Source organism: Podarcis liolepis, assembly GCF_965112155.1.
Source record: "Podarcis liolepis genome assembly, chromosome: 6".
In the NCBI taxonomy this organism is placed as follows: domain Eukaryota; kingdom Metazoa; phylum Chordata; class Lepidosauria; order Squamata; family Lacertidae; genus Podarcis; species Podarcis liolepis.
The window spans coordinates 41,849,359-41,863,177 of record NC_139559.1 but is presented as its reverse complement, the minus strand read 5'-3'; the positions used below and the strand labels follow the sequence as shown (position 1 = coordinate 41,863,177).

The window sequence follows — 13,819 nt, the reverse complement described above, 5'->3', positions numbered from 1 at the left end:
AATAGGCAGCTCTTAACTTCATCTAAGTGTGACTTTAGATTGTTCTTTTTGATTTAGCTGCTCCTCTCAGTGTCTTAATAACATTTATGACACAGGAAGTGTGCTTACAATATTAGCTGAAATGTGTGCTTGGAAAATACTGCCAGTAGTTGAGAGAGGATTATTTTGATATTTATATATTTTTTACTTTTCAAAATGAAAGGGTCTTCCCCACTGATTCAGTCACATTTGAGGTTTAGGGATAGGTGCTTCTTGTGTCTTACTGAACACTGATCAATACCCAGTGCTGCTATTCATTACAGCTATGTGTTAACATCGAACATTTTAAAGTCCCCATTGATTTTTTATGGGAGACAGTTAAACACATGTTTAACTCTCCCACTGAAATGCATTTATTTCAGTGTTTATAGCCCCAAGTATGAAATGGCACGTTCAATTAAAATATTTGTTACCTAGAAACTAAAACTAACCTTTTTAGGGTGCGACTCTGAAAATAGTACATCAATAACCCCCCAACCTTTTGGCCAACTTTATGCATATGAAGATCCAGGATGAATGTATGTTTAGACCAACACACTGACTATTTTTTTCCTGGGTCTCTACCTCTTTACAGAAATTGGATTTGGGGACCTAGACAGAACCCATATGAAAGAACAATATCTCGCAATCATCCTAAGTCTTCTCGTGGGTAGAATTAGCTAAGAGGTTGTGCTCACATTTTAAAAGGATGTTTGCAATGGCAAACATGAGTCTGTGAAAATAAGGCCATTGGTGATGAAACCTGTCTAGCCTGTGTAGCAGATTTATTTTTCCTTTGGAATGTGTTATATTCCTATAAATATATACTGTGTATATGTGTGTGTGTGTGTGTGTGTGTGTGTGTGTGTGTGTGTATGATTCAACTGTGTGAATTTACTCACAAGTAGTCTCATGGACTTCGGGAGATCTGCCTGCTCCATTATGGCTGTATGAGAGTGCACCTTCCAGATGTTTTGCAGACTTGCTTATGCCTACAACTTACACCTGCAATATGCTGCTAGCAGCCAGTGATTCATTATTCTCGCAGTAAATACACCACACTAAAAGACTTATTCTTCATCTTGGAGGTAATCCTTCCAGCTCAGACTTGGACCTTTATGTGACTATTGCAGTTATTCATCAGTCTCCAAGAATCTTTTTCAAACACCTTGTTATTTGAACTTGTAACGCGGGTAATAGTAAAAAAAGGCCCTGACAGTTGATCTTAAAGGTTGTGATGAGGACAAGCCTGTAACTGAAGTATGCAAGGGCTAACTTTCTGCTTAACTTTTGATAGACTGGGCCTTTTGCTTTGGGCTGACATGATTTTTCTCTCTCTTTCTTGGGAGAAGAACTATATCAAGATGATGCATAAGAGGAATAGAAGCTTGCTCACTTATTTGGGTACCTTTGGCTCTTTTAGGGCAAAACCAGCAAGGTTTCTGTTTCCTATGTGCTCCTGGCAAGAAGAAAAAATAAAAATCTCTTGATTGAGAAGCCGACACTTCTCTTTATTTTTTTTCTTAACCATGTTACCCTAAAATACTTATCCATTAAGTGGACAGCTAAATTGATTGCCAGCATGATTGCTCTGTTTCCTCAGAATGTTTTGGTGCTAATCAAACTTACCGTAGCTAATCCTTTCTAAATAAATAAATACCAACTGCCGTCTCTTCATGTTCCCATGAAAATGAAGTGCACTAAAGTAAGTATGTACTGGCAATAGAAAGAAATAGCTTCTGACTCTAATAATCAACGGAGGCAGAGCACCTCCTAAAGTTTAAGAAGCCTGATTTGCCTGTTGTGTTTGGTGTTCCCTGGGACTGATAGAATGTGATAGCAGGGGCACTATGGCAGGAAATCCATTTTATTTATCTTAAGGCTTTTTCATGCTCTAGATTCTAGAATGTGGGACTCTGTCGTCCTATATTTATCTAAAGTAATTGCAGTATATAGTGCTCCATTATAGAACAGTACAGGACAGCCTCTTTTTCTTTCTTTTTAAAATACACATGGCCTGGGGAACAAGAACATTTGGCTAAGCAGAAATTCAGGTTGTTGAGCGTGCCTGAAAATTATATAGGGTGACTTTAGGGAGAAAACACAGTGCATTTTGGTAGCTGCTTCAGATTGCATATTCTGTTGTTTCAGAATGTCTCACAGCCTTTAAATATAAAGTAGGGATATATTATTCTTGCATTTTGAGCATGGCCAGGGATCCCACTTGGAGCTGCTTGACTCCAAGATAGCCTCCCCATGCATATTTGTGTTTGTGCTGAACAGAAAGGCCCATTCTCTTTGAAAGCATCTTCAAACTCTATAGGACAATATGAAGAGAGAAGCCACAGCTCAATGGTAGAGAACATGCTTTGTGTGCAGAAGGTCCTAGGTCATAATTCTTGGCACCTCAAGTTAGAAAGGATCAGAGAGCAAGAGACAGGACATCAGAAACCCTGGAGAGCTGATGCTGGTCAGAGGAGACAGTGTTAGGTCAGCTGGACCAACAGGCAGACCTGGTATAAGATCGCCCTATGTTCTTATGAAGCAAGTCGCTCCACACATAAACAGAGGTGTCCCTACAGTCTTCAAATGTATACCACCTCATTGTTCTCACTCTACTTCCATTTAGGTAAACGATTTAATTGGTATTAATATAAGAGGATTTGCTACAGGGACTGCCTGAGAGAGGGGTTGCTTGGATGTCTGAACTTTTGCCCTTCTCTTTTCCCTTTTAACAATACCAGGAGATCAGTTCTGATCACAATTATTATTATAATCTGAACCTAAACAACCACTGTATTTGTAGAGCAGTGTGCATGTGAATTATATCCTCCCCTGCATCAACTCAGATGGACTAGTAGACATGTGTAGTAAGAGCTTCAGCTTACCAGCTTGAGGCCTGTTATGGATGTAACTGCATACTGTTCATTGTGATCTCCATGAGCTTTGGGTCCGTGTGGCTACTCACCCTCCCATCCCATCCTCCAACATGGGCATGAGAAAGAGATCGAAAACTTTTGTTTCCATTTTCAGTCAATCACAGTTTTAGTGTTGCATCCAAATTCGAAACTGTGGTTGATCTTAACAGCAGTTTATTGAAATAAGCAGTTTATTAAAACAAGCCAGGGTTTATTATCTGGAAGAATCATTATGTGATTCTGCTTTCTTCAGTCTGTGTATGGCAAACTTGTCTATAATGTAAGAGTTAAATGTGTAAGTTCCTCTATAGCAGGGATGTCCAACAGGTCAATCGGGATCGACTGGTTGATCCCCGGGAGGTTCTGGTTGATCGCGGTCGCCTTTTCCTTTGTGGTGGCATAAGAGCATCTGACCCCACCTGCTCGCCCCGTCCTTCTTTTTTGCATAAACGTTGGAACAGAAGATGGAATTTTTGCTGTTAGGTAGATTGTTTTGTTAGCGAACTTTTGGTGAGCGACTTTTCCCCTTTCCCTTTACTCAGTTTTGACATTTTCGTCTCAAAAACGCGACTTTCCTACCTAAAAAAGCTCAACAACTTTGACCTGAACCCCCCAAAAGGGGTAGATCACTGCCAGTTTTTTATTCTGTGAGTAGATCGCAGTCTTTTGGGAGTTGGACGTCCCTGCTCTATAGGAAGCAAGTGTGTGGAGTGTGAGGAAGCAACTTTCTGACACCCCCCAGCTGAATGGTGTTATAAGAATTTTAAGGTCTTAGATGTATAATAAATGTTCATGGATGTACCAAGCAAACACGTACGTAGATATATGGACCACATGTCTGAGGCAGCACAGGAGGGCAGTCCTGAAACCATTTTAACTCCCAAACTGACCAAATGTTTCTCTGCAAGGAGGGAGGAAATGAAAAAAAACCTTCCCATTGTCTCAGGAATTAAGTAATTACCATCTCAAAGGAATGGCCGGACTACCAGAAAAGGCACTCAGATAAGGCATTATCATATAACCTGGCAGACAGGGAAAACAACAACATTCAAATTTCTGTTGTAGACCGCCTTTTCTGTGATGGATGTATGATGTATGGAGGGGTGGTCTTGAGCTCCAGGGCAGGGAATTGCAAAATGGATATATAAGGCCTCGTGCGCCATTGATTGAGGTCTTTCTCCTCTCTCCTGCATGTGGGGGAGCACCCTGTTGCAACAGTCCATAAAGAACAGGCTTACTAGCTGCTTTGCTTCTCAATATTCTCTGGTTGGTCTCTATTATTTTCTCCTACTGATAGAGAACCTACAAAAGGACTCTATATGGGCTATTGGATATCCCATGAGGGAAAAGGATCCCTTTTTTTACTTATATCAGTGGTTACACTGACTGCATAACCTCCAACATTTCTCCAATTAAGTAGTCCATAATGATTATTTTACCATTTATACCCCACACATCTTACTGGGTTGACCCAGCCACTCAGGGCAGCTTCCAACATATATAAAAACATAATAAATCATTAAACATTTTTAAAAAGCTTCCCTGTACAGGATTGCCTTCAGATGGCTTGGGAATCGGATAACTCCATACCCCACAACATTTCTCCAATGAAAATAGGGACATCCTAAGGAAAAGTGGGACATTTCAGGATCAAATCAGAAACCAGGAAGGCTTCTCTAAATCAGGGACATTCTTGGAAAATAGGGACACTTGGAGGGTCTGTGACTGTGTGTGTTACATCACTTTTACACTTATCTCTACAGAAGAAAATTGAGGTAGGTCTAGAAAAGTTCCAGATGCCACCATTCCTACCAGGAAGGGCACCTCTTTTGTAGTAATGCTCTTCTGCTGTTAAATATGGTAGTCAGAAATTTAGAGTGTGTAGACTTTCCTAAGACTGAGATGTAGGAAAGCTGCATTTGTTAGTATTTCTGTCTGCCATGCAATAATTAAAGTCCTGCTAGAAGGTGTAGAAGGAGACTAAAAGCCCCATTGTCCTGTCAGGCAGCTATCTCTAAACTAATATTCAACGTTTGCCCCTTCATGGATCTTTAAAAACATGATAGCAGCAATTTGATATATTCACAGAGGTGCTGCCTGGTTATTCTGTGCTATATTTCATCGCTGCAGGCTGGCATCATGCAACTGACTTGATAAACTGGCTCATTCTCTGTGCCACACATTCTCATTTTCACTGACTCAGCTGTGTCCTTTGCCTGGTGAGCAGCTCATGCTCTCTCTGCAGAAGCTAATGCGTGTTTTAATATCTGTTCACCAAGACGCACTTCTAATTTGTTTCACTGAACTCTGTGGTTTTTAGACCTTGGCTCCTTAAGACTTCTTTTAAAGAGTCAGAACTGATTATATTTTAATTTTTTTTCATTTAGTCGCAGGGGGGCTCATACCGTTCTGTGATTTTAACGACTAATCCATTCTCTTGTTCACAATACCTGCTGCAACCACTGTGGTTTGTATGTGGGGTGTGTGTATATCTGTGTTTGCATATTCACAAACAGGATAACTGGGCAGATCAAATTGCATGGTCTGGGTTTTAATTAGAGAGTTTCACATCCATCCTTGCTTAACAGGTCCCCTACAGCGGATCTGTTCACTTGACAGCAGTTAGGCAGCTGCAGTGCTGAGATCATTGCCTAGTGTTCTGATGGGCATTGTCTCCTGCTCCGCCTGTCTGTCTGTCATATCCACCTGTTATCTTTTGTTTTGCACTTAGTTGGGGTTTTCTTTTAAGCTGGGCTAATCTTGATTTGTTCTGCTTCTGTGCAAAGGGGAGGCCCCCTAATACACAAACAAAGTTCTACAGTGCCAGTCCCATATCAAAAAAGCACCTAGTTGGCTGTTCTTGCTGCCAGAATTACAGGGCAAGCATGTGTGTGTCTGCTTGGAAGCAAGCCCCACTGAATACAAAGGGGTGTACTCTCAGGTATGTGTTTTTAGGATTACAGGCTTCATCAAAACAATCTGTTTATCAGAATGAAAACAAAAAACTAGCAGGTCTTATCTTTGTCTTGTCCTTTGGGCATGGATGCTTAGGCCGTTTGCACACTATTGAAAGCACATTCAAAACACATTTTGCTTGAAGAATTCTGGGCACTGTAGGGGTTGCTGGGAATTGTAACCCTGTGAGGAGTAAACTACAGTGCCCAGAATTCTTTGAGCAACAAAATGTGTTTTAAAGGTATAGTGTGTACACAGCCTTTCCTGTTCCCTAAATTTCCTTGGGTATTTTATTAAGATCTGCCACCCCCCATGTTAATTCCCCCGAAAACAGCCTGTCAGAACCCACAGGCAGACCATTCCTTCCCCACCCAAACCCTTCAACAGAGCAGCTTCCAAAAAGTTTAAATTGCAATAAAATAAATCAAGAACATAAAAGCACTGCAATATGAAAGCAGTCAGCGAGACAGTATCTTATCAAAGCTCATTAGTTCCTTTATTTATCATGTTGGAAATAGTGTGATTAGTAATAGTATTTAAAGCGAACCATCAAGGGCTATAGGTTTGCTCATTTCCATAGTAACTCATGTGTAACTGTCAATTAAGTTCTATATGATTCTTGTTAAATAAAAAAATTAACTGTAAAACTATAAATATTTAATTGCATCCTTTTACCTGTTTCCAGTTCTTTCTCTCAATCATTTGGGATGGTTGCATGAGCCCTCCTGGAAGCACTTTCAGACTGGGTTTATTTGCTGTCATTGGTGTGCTAATTGAATACTTTTATTGAGATTGAAGGAATCAAATGTTATGAAGGAATGGGTTAAATAAAAATGAGGCTTTTACAGTATCAGACCTCTTATAGGGATTACTGTGCATAGTTAAGAAGATAATAAGCAGGAGATTAAAAGCCTTATGAATAGGAATACCATGGGATGAATGATTCAAGTGAATATTTTTAAAGGTGATTCATGAGAAGCAGCTTTGGTCCTGGAATTCACAACTGAATTGTAGGACTATAGCCTTGGGTGTATGATTTCAATCTCAAAAACTGAATCCCAGAGATGTGGAGTAATCAGAAGCTCACGAGGTTCTGTGTAGTTCCCGATATTTATTAAAAGGCTCTCTCCCAAGTAAGTGTAGGAACATTTATGTCCAAATGAAATATTTAAACTTTAAGAAATGTGTGTGATGGAAGCATATACATCAAGCAGTGTTTATAATGCAAAATAGTTTGACTTTAATATTGGCATCAATTTTACAAGAAAGCATAACTAGACTATCATGTTTTGAGTTCTCTGCCTCCTCTTGTTTAGGCTAAAGGCTGAAATGAAAAGGCTAAAAGCATAAAAGCCTCAGAAATCAACCTCTTCCTGAACCGCAGTGGCTTCACTATTCAGTGGCTGCATATATACCAACCCAATTGCTTCCTGAAATCCTGTAAATAGTAATGTTGGAAGTGACTAACTCAAGCAAAAGGTTTTCTTGTTGCTTGCAGGTGTGGAATGAGTGAGGTTGGAGAACAGATGTAGGGATTGCAACAAGCTACTAGGATAGCACACTGCGGGGCAGTTATTCCTTTATTACTTTTTAATATGAGCTTATTAAGCACATTGAATTGTATTAAGTGCTGTACAAGATGTTGTGTTTTATAATTCCCTTCTGAAACAGCTTATTGAAAGATCTCAGGAGGCAAGGGAGGAACAGGAAGCAGGAAAATGCACAGTAATTCTGGTATGCTTACTCTTTGAGTAAGCTTTCTATATGAGCTTTGAGAAGTGTGTGTGTAATTAAACAGCAAGCGGAATGGGGAGGTAGGGGAGTGAACATGGGTGGTGGCAGGGGACTGTACGTCTTTTGCCATCAGTTCTACATGTGTTCATACCTGTCAAAATAGATACCAGGGTTTTTGCTTCCTCTCCCCACATTCCTTTTCACATGTGTGGTAAGAAATGGCCCATGTGAAGCAGCTACCAACTATATATTCAAGATTGAAGAGTTGATACTTCTCTATCCTTCTCCCTTATCTCAACTTCTGCAGGCATTTTCTCTGACTTACTGTCAATCTGCATGTGCTGTGCTTTGAATGCCCTGTACCAGCATTTAAGGTAAGGGTGTCAGTTTGCTTGTATGTTTTAAAGCTATTTCTGCAAGCATATCCCATGCCAATTCAATCAAAGATTTCCACCCCCAGTTTATCCTATGTTTCATTCATTTTAACATTTAGTAAACTATACTATAAACATGCTTGGTGTACCTAGGGTGCGACTGCCATATACAGTTTTAATAGCGCCCCCAACCTACTCTTGAAATCAAGGAGGACTCTCCAACAGAATTATCAGTGCCTCTATAAAACTACAGTTCCCAGTGTTGCTTAAGGAAACACAATTATACATTATACAGTGGTACCTCGGGTTACATACGCTTCAGGTTACATACGCTTCAGGTTACAGACACCACTAACCCTGAAATAGTGCTTCAGGTTAAGAACTTTGCTTCAGGATGAGAACAGAAATCGTGCTGTGGCGGCGTGGCAGCAGCAGGAGGCCCTATTAGCTAAAGTGGTGCTTCAGGTTAAGAACAGTTTCAGGTTAAGTACGGACCTCTGGAACAAATTAAGTACTTAACCCGAGGTACCACTGTGTGAAGTTAAAGCCAGCTGGAGTATGCACTAATGCATTCAGAAGCATGGTGCTTCATTGATTTGCCTGTGGAGGTGCTCCATACAATTCCAGTCACATGTCCAGTCCCACCCATGTAATCTTCTGCAAGCCTCAAAGCAGATCTTAAACTAGGAGGTTTATATGTGGGGAGAGGATCCTATGAATATAGACAAATGCAGACATTTGCTTGCTTGGTGTTGCATCCTTGGTGTTGCATCAAATAAAAGAAAAATGCAAAGGTACCAAATAATGGAGAAGCGGATGAAATAAATGTGTTGAGCTCAATTATTTTCCAATCATTTGCAATAGAGTTGGGGACCACAGACTCAAGTTTGTTTTGCTTAAGAGTGCCCTTGAAGAATGTACTGTAATCAGAATACATTGGACTCAATAAGCACAGCTTTTTGCACCTGGAGGATTCTTCCCTATACTCCCCACCCCCACCCCATTAGTAAAATACTACCATCTTGATTATATTTATGCAGACAGCTAGTCTGAGTTGTAGAATCATACCACTTAATATTCATTGTATCACTTCTCTCTAATCAAGTGTTGGTTCAACTAGGCCAATTCCTGTGTCTGTGACACCTTCAGTATCATGTTGCGATTTGAATAGAGCTCAGATGTAGCCTGCAGGCAATCTTATGTATTTCATCATTTTATATCCCACCCATTTTTCAGAACACTCTGGGCAGCAATGTATGCATAGAGAATTGATACATCGCCAAGTGCTACCAAAGGCAATGTAGTTGCCGCATATTCAGCAACACAAATATTCTGGTTTTGGTTTTAGAGAAAGCTGATCCTCTGCTTGCTGTTCTGAATGAAAAGACCCCATGACTTGACACAGAAAGGATGCTTTGGATTTCATTTGGACAAGAGCCATAATGAAGAGAAGATAAGCTTTGGATGTTAAGGGATTTAACATGATTCTCAATGTATATAGTGAATTGATGTTTCAAAGCTTTCCAGGGGGAAACATCTTTCCCGAGCTTTCTCCAAAGGGAAATGTCTTTTGAAAACATAACAGTAGCTTTCAGATGGTACTGCTTTCAAGAATCTTGCAGTTATACCCTGAAATCCTCCTAGATTTTTATGAAGAAGGTTAAGACAATTTTGCAGTGCAAGCAATAAACGTGACCCTTTCTGCATTTGAGTGGAGTGGGAGATCCCTGTGCTGATGTGGAAAATAGCCTTGCCGTGTAAGAAATGCATATTATCTAAAGCCACCTTTTTACCTTGAAATATTAGGGCTCTTGGGAAAGGGCAACACTAGTCTTATTAACTGTCCAGGGTGCTGAATCCTTTGAGAGTGCTTCTTTCTAGTTTCATTTCCAAGATCCTGTGTCATTCAAGTGTAATTAAAATAATTCTAAGTAACCTGTCCTTCGGAGCACAGGCAGCAGCATATTAGGCACATCTTCTACCTTTCACATATTTGCATAGCTAGAACATAGGCCCACTTTTGAATAAACATCAGTGTTGATGCTAGCATAGCTTTTAAAAATCTGTAGGTACAACCTGCATAAGCTGGCAATGTGCTCTATTAGGTTTTATTGTGTAGCTGACATTAATGTAGTGCGTTAATAGTGTTGACTTCATTCTACTGATAGTAACAGAGATGACTGGCGCTTAGTCAGGCTGTACCTCTCTGTTATATATGGTACCACCAGCACCTAATGTTGTAATTACACTACTCTCTTTGTGGAAAGTCATGAGAGCCGCTAATGTTCTCAGTGGTGCAGCATGGCTCTGCTATGATAAAGATCAGTCTGTATGCTGAACTGTACTCTCATGCCATTGCTTAAATTGTCTTGCTTTCAGATTTGTAACAGGCCCAGTAACAAGTGTGCTTGTTGTGAGCTCATTGGCTTTTGTACTCAAGTTCTTGTGACATACACGCAGATGTCTATAGCAGGCAGAGAAATGGGCCTTTGTAATAGGCACCCATGGGGGGAAGGGTCATAACTCAGTGGTAGAGCACATACTTTCTGGGCAGGAGATCTCCGAAACTCTTAGGTAGCGGGTATTGGCAAAGACCTCTACCTGAGACCTTGGAGAACTGCTGCCAGTGATAGCAATACTGGGCTAGCCAAGCAAATAATCTGATCTGGTATAAGGCAGCTTCCTGTCTACCTATGATTGTGCCTGTGAAGTCCCTGAAGTTCTCTCATTTAAATGGCTCTGGTTTAAGTACATAGCAGGAGCATGCCCCACGGTTGTTCTGCTACTACTGTCCTTTATGAAGTGCTGTTACAAAGATTTCAGCACTGCTAGTCCTGGATGGCGCTTTAGTTTTTCTTCCTGGAATTGTCAAGCAGGGCCATTCATTCACTTTTCACAAAGGTATGAATCACCCTTATGCTTTGAGAACAACCTTGTTTCTTATCTCCTTATGTTTGCTCTAAAAAAAACCCAAACACCAGAGGCAATATTTCAGGAGGCCTATTAAAGAACAAAACATGTATTGTGTATTATAGATGTTATAGGGGGAAAAAATGTTCCAGGACGTATTGTAATTTATGTGCATGGCACTACATAAATAGTACAATACCTGACTCTGAATGTTTTGGGCTCTCTTTAACTTGTTTATGGGAAGGCAGTTTGCCTAATTTCTCTCTCCTCCTTCTAGCAAACTTCTATGCTTGAACCAAAGAAGTATAGGTGATTTTTTTTTCCCAGCAGGGTAGAAATGATACATTGACTAGTCTGTTCTGGTCTCTTAAAATCCTTGATTCAGGTAGGTAGCTGTGTTGGCCTGACGCAATCGAAATAAATTTTTTTTAAAAAATTGTCCAGTAGCACCTTATAGACCAACTAAGCTTGTTCTAGTATAAGCTTTTGTCTGCATGCACACTTATACCAGAACAAATTTAGTTGGTCTATAAGGTGCTACTAGACAATTTATTATTATCATTATTCTTATTCTTATTATTAAAATTCTTGTTATCTTTGCCCAATTGGATTACATATATTATAGAAGTAAAATTTTGTTGTTAGTGTAAAGCCGTGAAGCATATAGTGAATTTCTTCTGAATTTCAAAGCTATTGTGATGAGCGGTGATGCTCAGAACCAGCCAACAAAGCCAAAATGAAAGATAGTCTTTAAGTAAGACTGTAGTATTTCACAAACATATAATTAACAATAAGGTGCATGGTATTCTTGAAGTCAGTTAATTGCATTGCAAATATCACCCTGTCAGATCACATTTGGTAGCTGAGCCTTAATGTAGCTAGCTGCATGGACTTAAATAGCAATTGTGTTTTTCTTGAGGATGTTGAAGCATTGTGTAATCGTTTTGGTAGTTTGAAAGGACGTTTGCCATTTGATTTCACCTCAAATGTAAAGAATTCAGTGTTCTTAGAGGAAGTACAGTGGGTTACATAATAGAGCAAATTGCAAACTCTTTTCTTTGACAGACCAAATGCTTATTGTGCTCCACATCTGAAAATCTTTTGCATCACCCCACTTAAAACATGGTCACAAATAACTTAGCATTGTTGTGCCCTATGAGAATGTAACTTTCTTGAGTGTTGCTTTAAATTTAGGTTGCACTCAGAGGTCTAGGATGGGGGAGTGAAGGAAAATAATAATCTATTCCACTTTCTTTGTTAAATCTCGGAGTATGCCATGGAAGAGAATGTTCAATACTTAATAAGTGGTGACTAGTCTTGAGGTTCTATGATGCTTTGTCTTTCAGACAAACTACCTTTTTCCTGATCCCTTTCTTTTTTCACCCCATTGGGGATGTTTGAAAATTAGCATAAGTATCCTGTCTCACTGCAGTGGAACAATCCAGTCCATCTTGTTCATTGAGAAAGGTGAGTCAGACATTTTAAGGCCTAGGGCTTTGCTGGCTCAGCTAAATACCCTACTTGATAAATTCCCACAGCAAATTACACAGTCTTCTGTGCTTCAGTTGAGGAAAAACATACCAAGCTCCTCAGGTTAATATGGGTTGGATAAATTATTATATTTTATATTTATATTATACCCTGCCTTTTCCCCAGACAGGACTCAATAAATAGCATGGATAGGCTAACATATCTTGAAATTAAGGTCATAATAATAATAATAATAATAATTAATAATTTATATGCCACCTATCTGACTGGGTTGCTCCAGCCACTCTGGGCGGCTTCCAGTGAATTAAAACATCAAACACAGTAAAACATCAAACATTTAAAACTTCTCTATACTATGTAAGAACAGAAGAATAGTCCTGTTGGATCAGAACAGAAGTTTATCTAGCCCAGAACTCTGTTCTTACAGTTGCCAGCCAGATGTACATAAAAAGTCCATAAGCATGACATGAGCACAAAGGCCCACTACCCACTCATATTCTCAAGTAACTGGAATTCAGAGGCATTGCACCTCCAATCCTTGAGTCTTTTATCTCTCTCCTGCATTCTTTGGCAATTAACCCTCAGCAATTACAGCAATTAACCTTCAGCAAAATTCTGTTTGGTCTTTCTTCATATATTCTCTCATATATAACTAAACACACACACAATGGTAATAGCATGTGATAAAAAGGTTAGATAGTTCAATGTATGTACATTATCTGTGTAGGAATGCGAATGGCGTTGTGATCTAAACCACTGAGTCTCTTGGGCTTGCCGATTAGAAGGTTGGCAGTTCGAATCCGCGCAGTGGAGTGAGGTCCCATTGCTCTGTCCCAGCTTCTGCCAACCTAGCAGTTGGAAAGCATTCCAGTACAAGTAGATAAATAGGTACCGCTGCGGCAGGAAAGTAAACACTGTTTCCGTGTGCTCTGGCTTCCATCACGATGTCCCATTGCACCAGAAGTGGTTTAGTCATGCTGGCCACATGACCCAGAAAGCTGTCTGTGCACAAATGCCGGCTCCCTCAGCCTGAAGTGAGATGAGCGCTGCACCCCATAGTTGCCTTTGACTGGACTTAACCATCCAGGAATCCTTTACCTTTACCTTACATTATTCATAACAACAATCCTGTAAGGTAGATTAGTACTGCAGAGAGAAGAATTTAGTAGACTTAAGCAAGCCACTGTTCTATCAAATGAGTGCACAACTTACCGGTAGATAAGATTTAAGCCACCTTGCCTTCTTAGCAATGACCCCACCCCACCTCCACCAGCTCTATTAAGTAAACATGACATGGGAAGCCTAGGCTATTTCCATAACTAAAGGTGACTTTCCCCCTTTGGGTAAATGATAGTTTAACTGGAATCTTTCTGAATTCTGGGCCTCTGAGAGCACTAACAACAGCATCAATTGTGACAA

The 13,819-nt window shown here is 40.0% G+C and overlaps 1 protein-coding gene across 6 annotated transcripts in view; it reads left to right on the top strand.

The window, feature by feature from the left end:
- The window catches only part of NFASC (neurofascin), a 176,394-nt gene that overhangs the window by 2,335 nt on the left and 160,240 nt on the right, over positions 1 to 13,819 (top strand). Inside the window, exon 2 of one of the 6 annotated variants that reach the window (XM_083508767.1) lies at positions 7,933 to 7,999. The exons of the other annotated variants lie outside the window; for them this stretch is intronic. The gene's annotated coding sequence lies outside the window, so the exon portion shown is untranslated. The remainder of the gene's footprint in view (positions 1 to 7,932; positions 8,000 to 13,819) is intronic. 6 annotated transcript variants of the gene reach the window in all.